The sequence below is a fragment of the Eumetopias jubatus genome, unplaced genomic scaffold, assembly GCF_037043125.1.
Source record: "Eumetopias jubatus isolate StellerSeaLion01/CBP00866 unplaced genomic scaffold, mEumJub1_p1.0 scaffold_6, whole genome shotgun sequence".
Classification (NCBI taxonomy): Eukaryota; Metazoa; Chordata; class Mammalia; order Carnivora; family Otariidae; genus Eumetopias; species Eumetopias jubatus.
The window spans coordinates 32,610,255-32,617,268 of record NW_028274812.1 but is presented as its reverse complement, the minus strand read 5'-3'; the positions used below and the strand labels follow the sequence as shown (position 1 = coordinate 32,617,268).

General features: G+C 43.5%; 1 pseudogene; it reads left to right on the top strand.

Moving 5' to 3' along the window:
• Positions 1–4,316: 4,316 nt before the first annotated feature.
• Positions 4,317–6,308, top strand: LOC114225649 (zinc finger CW-type PWWP domain protein 1 pseudogene; annotated as a pseudogene).
• Positions 6,309–7,014: the final 706 nt, after the last annotated feature.

Genomic DNA, 7,014 nt, shown 5'->3' with positions numbered 1-7,014 from the left:
AGGTTAATGCCTCTGTGCTGATGGTCTGTTTTTGCTGACATCGGGGGGCTTATGTCCTAACTGCCCGTTGCCTGTGATGGTGACAAACGCTTTGTGGTTAATTGTCTTATTTTAGGACGTTTTGCAGAAGTCATTTCTGCAAGGGCTGCAAAGCAGAATGTTAGTGTGGTCCTGTCTAACCTGCAAAACAGGACACCAGTGCTGTTTTATTTTAGCTGCCCTGACTCCGTATTTCCTTGTTGGGGACCCTGGCCCCCTGGCAACATGACCAAGAACCACGGGCACTAAGGGGACAAAAATCCTATAACAATACCTTCCAGTAACTAGAGGCTCCTGGGTGGCTCAGTTGTTAAGCGTCTGCCTTCGGCTCAGGTCATGATCTCAGGGTCCTCGGGTCGCGCCCCATATTGGGCTCCCTGCTCAGTGGGAAGCCTGCTTCTCCCTCTGCCCCTCCCCGCTCCTGCTCTCTCTTGCTAGCTCTGTCGCTGTCTCTCTCAAATAAATAAATAAAAATCTTAAAAAAAAAATACCTTCCAGCAACTAAGTGACCTGCTGAAGTTCTCACAGAGAAACCCAGAACTCGCGCCGCTGATGAGCTTTAACATTCTGAGTAGTGCCTAGGGGGCCAAAGTGAGCAAATATTTTTGAGCACTCAAGCCATATTTATGACTTATAGACCATTGTTTGAAAAAATATAGCATTATGTATTTTGTTAACTATTTCATATAAAAATATTGTCATGATATCAGTGATAACGACACCTATAAAACCTGTCACACTGGGTGTTCGTGTGTAATTCTCACAGTGATCCTTCCTTCCTTCCTTCCTTCCTTCCTTCCTTCCTTCCTTCCTTCCTTTCTTTTGGTGAGGATAGTGATAACTTCTGTTCTATATCCTGGGATTATAGAAGAGCTCTAGCTTTGGAGTTCAGTAGACCCTAGTTTGAATTCTACTTCTTCCATTTATTAGCCATATGACCTTAGGAAGTGAATAACCACCTCTCTCTACAGCCTGTTTTCTCATCTGTGAAGTGGGTGCATTAACAGTATCTTGCAGAGTTGTCATGAGGATCAAACAAGATAATGTGTGTAAGCGAGCATGGTTAGAGGATCCTATGACACCATCACTGTGTCTGAATGGTTAGGATACGTGAATGAAAAAAGACAAAGCTTCCTGCCCTTATGAATTTTAGATTCTAGTGAAAAGACAAAGAAACAGCATAATTTTATATAAAATTATGTACCTGTTAGCAGGTGCTGAGTATTGGGGGAAAAGAAAAGGAGAGCAGAATCAGAGGAGTCAGGAATGCTGGGCAGTGGGGGCCAGGATAGGTTGCCCTGTTAAATAGAAGATGAGCTTCATTAGATGTCGTTTGAACAAAGGCTTGAAGGAGGTGAGGGAGCGAGTGAGCCAAGCAGATCTATGAGGAGAGGCATCCTAGGCAGGAGAAACAGGGAGAGCAAAGGCTCTAGAAAGGGGATGTTCCTGGCCAGTCCAGGAACCAGCAAGAGGCCAGGATGGTAGAGTAAAGGGAGTGAGGAGCTAAGGAGCAGGAGGAAAGGTCGGAGTGAAAATGGCCCCTGTAGGGCTGTGAATTTAATGGGTGAGGTAGTGTGAACTGGAACATTTTGAGCAGAGGAATGACTCAGGCTTTAGCAGGGACGCTACATCACCCACCTTGAAAACTGACTGTCTACGGGGACAATGTAGAAGACAGGCCATGTGGGGGTCTTTGTAAAAATCCAGGCAAGATTTGATATCACTTCTATTCTGCTAATCCAGACTTCACTGGGGTCAGTGGTGGGAGTAAGAAGTGGTCAGATTCCACATGGATTTTGAAGGTAGAGCCATGGATTTGCTGAAGGATTGGATAAAAGAATTGAAGGAGAAGGAAAAGTCAAGATGACACCAAGGTTTTGTCCTGAGGAATTGAAAGGATAAAAAGGGTATCAACTCAAACAGAAAGTCTGGGGACAAGATACGGGCTTATTTTTGCCCTATTGAGGTTTATATGCTGACTAGATCTCTAAATGCAGTTGTTGGGCAACCAGTTGGGTACTTCCCAAACAATTGCTATGCATTCTCACGTCATTTATTGATGAAATGATTTATCATATAAATGGTTTGAATAATTGGTAAGTCCTAAATATCTTGCCTTCATCTTTATTTGCTATGGTCAGATTCCTTGGTGTGATTAACACCTCCATTAGACACTAAACTCTGTGAGGGCAAGGATCACCTTTGTTGGTGCTCATTTCTTCATTGTGTTTCCATCACCCAGCAAATGTTTCAGTGAGGTGGCAGGTGCTCAAGGCACATGTCAACTACTCAATACATACTTATTAAATAAATTGATATTTGTTAAAAGAATGGATTTTTTTTTGAGTTTAGAAGAGGGATGTTGATTTGAAAATATTGAGAGATAAGAAAAACTTTTTTTGGAATTTTTCAAATGTTATTACCGTGCTGTTTTACCACAAAGTATCCACCAACTTTAATTCAGCATTAAAAAATGGTTTAATCACGGGGCGCCTGGGTGGCTCAGATGGTTAAGCGTCTGCCTTCGGCTCAGGTCATGATCCCAGGGTGCTGGGATCGAGTCCCGCATCGGGCTCCCTGCTCCTGGGAGACTGCTTCTCCCTCTGCCTTTCTCTCTCTCTCTCTCTCTCTGTCTTTCATGAATAAATAGATAAAATCTTTAAAAAAATAAAAAATAAAAAATGGTTTAATCAGAAATTATATTCTTCTTAAATATGACATTTCAAAAAGTTTGAGGCATCATGACAGGTGACTATTAATGTAGCTTGTAAAATAATACATGTATATTAAATATATAGAAGTATGTAAATTTAAAATGCATATTTATATGTATGAATTGTGCTCTTCAAGTGAGATGGCATGTCTGAAATGACGATGTGCCCCAAGAAAGAGCATTAATGAGATTTATAAAAATTGCACAAAAAAGTAAATCAGGACTTTTCTAGAATGGTACAAACTTGTAAAGAGAGACTCACTTTATGTAAATGTTATGGATTTAAGTTGATGGCAATGAAACAAGAGCAAGGAAATGGTGGGGGGACAGTGGGTAGAAGATCTTGATGCAAAAACCATGGGAACTTTGGATTTTGAGACACTTGGCACTCTGTGTGCTCCTGAGTCATCGGACCTCAAGGGCAGCAAACCATGTGACCTTGGATTCATCAGTGTCCCCAGTGGGAAGCTTTTCTTCAGTCTTAGAGTCACTACTCCCTGCCTGATATGGTTAAAAAAAGAAATGGCCAAGACTCTGCATGTACACCCTACTTAATTCATTTCTTGGAGGTACTTCTGGATTTCTTTTTTTTTTTAAAGATTTTATCTATTTATTTGACAGAAAGAGACGGCGAGAGAGGGAACACAAGCAGGGGGAGTGGGAGAAGGAGAAGCAGGCTTCCCGCTGAGCAGGGAGCCCAATGTGGGACTCGATCCCAGGACCCTGGGATCATGACCTGAGCCAAAGGCAGACGCTTAATGACTGAGCCACCCAGGTGCCCTATTTCTGGATTTCTTAACCCTGAGATAAGGAAGGACAAATAACTCACAGAGGAATAGTGGTCCATGAGCTCCAGCAGGACTGACAGTGTTAAGTTAGTTTATTTCCATGATTTTTTCCCTAAATACATAGTTCTGACTTCCTCGGGTGAAACTGGACTCAGATATGGAAAAAGTGAGATAATGTGTCTATATCTATTTTTACAATGTTTTCAGGCCAGTTGGTGAGCCTGTAAGATCTGAATAAGCTAAGATTTCCTATCGCATTCCTGATCTCTACTAGATCCTAAAAGGAGTGTATCCCTCATCCATCAGAGAAATCCATCAAGGAATACACTGGATTAACTATCACAGGCAGATCTAATGATATCAATCTGCTTATTGCTTCTTAAGGTTTGAATATATTTTACCAGTTCTTCCTACCTCCCTTTGCAGAGTAAATGAAAATATGTGCCTTTGGCAGCTACATATAGCAACCCTGTGCAGATTTCTTAAACTCTTTAAGCATCAACTTTTTAAATCTATAAAATAGTATAAGACTAGGATACATCAGAACATTTTTGGGGGGGTTAATACATGTAAAGAGTTAATATGTGCTTAAGATAGCATCTGGTACAGAATAAGTTCTAAATAATTGCTTTTTATACAGAAAATTTGTGTGAAACATCATTGTGGTTATTTAAAAAAAAAAAGTAGGGAGTCCTGGACGCACACCACTGGGGTGGCAGCGAAGATAGTTCTCCTTGTTCCAGAAGAAAATTCATCTGAAACAGAGGAGCAGAGACTTGAGTTGTCAGAGTGACTTCTTGGCTTTCCCTTCTCTCTTGATCAGAGGCACAAAGAAAGTGTAGCTTCTGAGCTGAATGATGACAACATTGCAGAGTAAAGAAGAATGTGGGAAGGGGCCAAAGAAAACCTTTGCCCCACCTGCACAAAAATTGCATAGCTTGATGTGCTATAGCCCTAACTCACCCAAAGAGGAGACCCTGGGCCAAAGGTCAGGTCAGAGAAGAAGGAAGAGAAAGCAACCGCAGAAAATGGTCCAAGCGGTGGCCGGGAGAATAAAGGAAAGCCTCAAGACAAGCAAGCAGAGAAGAAAGAAAAGGAAAGAGCAAGCCTCACCAATGCAGAATTTGAGGAGATTGTCCAGATTGTGCTACGGAAGTCCCTCCAGGAGTGCTTGGAGACTTCCTGTGCCCAGCCCATAAGATGCACCCAATTAGACAAGGAACGAGGACTTACTTCTACTGATATTGATGATGCTGATGGAGAGAGGGTAATTGTACCTCATATTATAGAGATTTCAGCCACTGAGGAAGCTGGAGTAACCTCTGTGAGAAAGACATCTAAGCCAGGCCAGCCAGATCCTGCACCCTCTGAGAAGAAATTCAATAGACCTTCCCCAATCAAAGGAAAAAAGAGAGCTCAAAATGAGAAAATGGAAAAGGCCCAAAGTGGACATGAGCAGAGACAGAAAAACCAGCTGAAAAAAACAGTTCAAGATGATTCTCAAACCAGAAACCAACAAAAAGGAGAAGGCGGTGGTTTTAGTCAATGTCTCATCTGGGTCCAATGTTCCTCCCCAAACTGTGAGAAGTGGAGGCGGTTTCGTGGGAACATTGACCCCTCAGTGCTTCCTGATAATTTGTCCTGTGATCAGAATACAGACTGGAGGTACAATTGCTGTGACATCCCTGAGGAGTCCTGGACAGGGCGTGAGAGTGATGTGGCCTATGCCTCCTACATCCTAGGATCCATCATCTGGGCCAAGCAATACGGTTACCCCTGGTGGCCAGGCATGGTAGAATCTGATCCTGACCTGGGGGAATATTTTATTTTTGCTTCTCATCTTGATTCCCTGCCATCTAAATACCATGTGACATTTTTTGGAGAAACAGTCTCTCGTGCTTGGATCCCAGTCAACATGCTAAAGAACTTCCAGGAGCTGTCCCTGGAGCTAGCTGGAGTGAAAAAGTGTAGGAAGAAGGACTGCAACCAGAAGCTGGGAGCAGCCCTGACGATGGCTCAAGAGGCAGAACAGATCAGTATACAGAACAGGTTAACTTGTTTGGTTTCTGGAGCCGATACAATGGATCTGACAGTTGTGGGGAAGGAAAAGACTTAAGGCTTTCTGGGGCTAACAGCCCAGATTCCTGCTTGGAGAAAGAAGAGGAAGAGTCAGAGTTGGAGGCAAAGGAGTTGGAAGAGGAGGAAGAGAAAAAAGACCCGACTTTGCCCCGTCCCAAGCCAGCCAAAATTCACACCAAAAAACCCAAGGCAAGAGGCCTAACAGATGGATAAGATGTGACCCTGCGAAAGAAGACAATGAAGAGAGCTCTGGGAGATAAATCTGCAGCCCCTCCTGTACCCATAACAGGAAGGAAAGAAGGGCATGGGAAATCGGAGCCTGACCAGCCAGGCCCTAAGAAAAAATTTAAAGCTCCTCAAATCAAAGCCTCAGGAACCAGCTTGTCTGAGGACAAAGAAGCTAGAATGGTGCCCAAAGGCCTGACCCCACCAGCTCATCGCAGGGTCTGTCCCGTGGGGGGGAAAGAAGGCTGGAAGTGTCCTCCAGCGGCTGGAAGTGTCCCCCCTGATGATGACACCTCCAGTGACCTGGACCTGGAGCAACTCCTGGAAGATGTTGGAAAAGAGCCAGAGCAGCTGGAGGGGCCGCAGTGTGGAGATGACCCTGGGGAGTTCACGTTGGCCTTCTTCGAGGAATAGCTGTGTGCACCTGCCTCCCTGCTGCTCTCTCACTCCCTTCCCTGCCAGCAGCAGGGAGAGCCCCTCAGAGGGTCCCTGAGAGGCTGCTAAGTGTGGGGCTTGTTCATCGGCTACAAGTCACCTGGTTGAAGTCCCAGCTGTGCAGTTTCCGTGTTAATAAAACAGGTTACGGCTTTCCGTAAAAAAAAAAAAAAAAAAAAAAAGGAGGGTGGGGTTAGAATCCAGAGTCAATTCATCTTTACTCGCTGCTGAATACTCCCTTGGATTCAATTTTGGGCTTTTTAAAAAAAGACTTCTCATTAAAAAAAAATTACAATGATATCTGGGTACTATGAAATACATAAAATCGTTTAAAATAGTTCAAAAGATAGCAAGTCTTAACCATTAAAGTCTTACTGGTTTGTTGGAAAGCAGGTATTCATTCAGCAGGAGGAGAGAATAATGAGTTGATCCTGGCAGGGGGGACCCCTTGCAAAATGTGCAGGCCGGTGCGGCCCTTTCAGAATTCATAATCCTCTCTCCCACCTTCTGCGGGTCATTATCTTATCTCCATATTCTCAGAAATGCCCGTATCCCCGATCATGAATCCTCCTGTATACTTCCTCGGCTCTTGAATTAATTGGCAGAAAAGTCAACAGCAAAAAAAAAAAAAAAAAGCTCTGCCAATTTATATCTCTGTAGCAACTAAGAGCAAACGCAAGTCCAGATAAAAACCTATCAATGTAACTGCCATTGAAGGAACCAAGAAATACGAGA